Here is a 1,483-nt window from a genome sequence, read left to right on the forward strand (position 1 = left end):
TCACCTCGGAGGCTTTCCCCGCCGATCAGGCTGGAGGAGTGAGCGATTTTTTTGGTCTGAGTGAGAGCGAAATTTGGTCGATGTGAGAGCGCTTTCGGAGTAGTGGAAGAATAACTTTCTTGAGTTTTCTGAACTTCCAAATGGCAATGAACAGTGTCATTTTCTTGTTTCCACTAATAAACCTTTTTAACAATGACATTCTGTTATATTATAGACATTTCCTCGACAGTCATATTATTCCGACACACAACGCTGAAATTCTCTCTCACCCACAGAACAAAAAGTTCTCTCACTCCGCGAGGCTTCCCCTACCAACCCGGCTGGAGGAGTGAGCGATTACTTTGGTCTGAGTGAGAGCGAAACTTTGTCGATGAGAGCTAGCGCTTTCGGAGTAGTGGAAGAATACTTTTCTTGAGTTTTCTTACTTCTAAAGGGGAATGAACAGTGTCATTTTCTTCAGTTTCAAATAATAAACCATTTTAACAATGACATTCTGTTATATTATAGACATTTCGTCGACAATCACTTTATTCCGACACACAACGCAGAAATTCTCTCTCACTCACAGAACAAAAAGTTCTTTCACCTCGGGGGCTTTCCCCGCCGATCTGGCTGGAGGAGTGAGCGATTTATTTTGGTCTGAGTGAGAGCGAAATTTGGTCGATGTGAGAGCGCTTTCGGAGTAGTGGAAGAATAACTTGGTTCAGTTCTCTTATCTTCATAAAGACAATGAACAGCGTCATTTTCTTCAGTTTCCAATAATAAACCTTTTCAAAAATGACATTCTGTTATATTATAGACATTTCCTCGACAATCATATCATTCCGACACACAACGCAGAAATTCTCTCTCACCCACGGAACAAAAAGTTCTCTCACCTCGGAGGCTTTCCCCGCCGATCAGGCTGGAGGAGTGAGCGCTTTTTTGGGTCTGAGTGAGAGCGAAATTTGGTCGATGTGAGAGCGCTTTCGGAATAGTGCAAGAACAACTTCCTTCATCATTTCTTTACTTCAAACGCATGTTAAACACTGACATTTTGTATAGTTTGAAACGATATACATCATACACTAACAATCACTTAAACCAAAGACATTGTCTTGACGATCAATCTTTTTCCGCCACTCAACTCTAAAATTCTCTCTCACACACAGAACAAAAAGTTCTCTCACTTCGGGAGGCTTTCCCTGCAAACCCGAATGGAGGAGTGAGCGATTTTTTGGTCTGAGTGAGAGCGAAACTTTGTCGATGTGAGAGCGCTTTCGGAGTAGTGAAAGAACAACTTCTTTTAGTATTTTTTACTTAAAACCCAAAATAAACGCAGACATTTTGTTTAGTTTGTAACGATATACACCATACAATACCAATCACTTATACCAAATATTAAAGATATTGTCTTGACAATCAATCTTTTTCCGACACACAACGCTGAAATTCTCTCTCACCCACAGAACAGAAAGTTCTCTCACTTTGGGAGGCTTCCCTG

Source organism: Branchiostoma floridae, unplaced genomic scaffold (assembly GCF_000003815.2).
Source record: "Branchiostoma floridae strain S238N-H82 unplaced genomic scaffold, Bfl_VNyyK Sc7u5tJ_1457, whole genome shotgun sequence".
Taxonomy (NCBI): Eukaryota; Metazoa; Chordata; class Leptocardii; order Amphioxiformes; family Branchiostomatidae; genus Branchiostoma; species Branchiostoma floridae.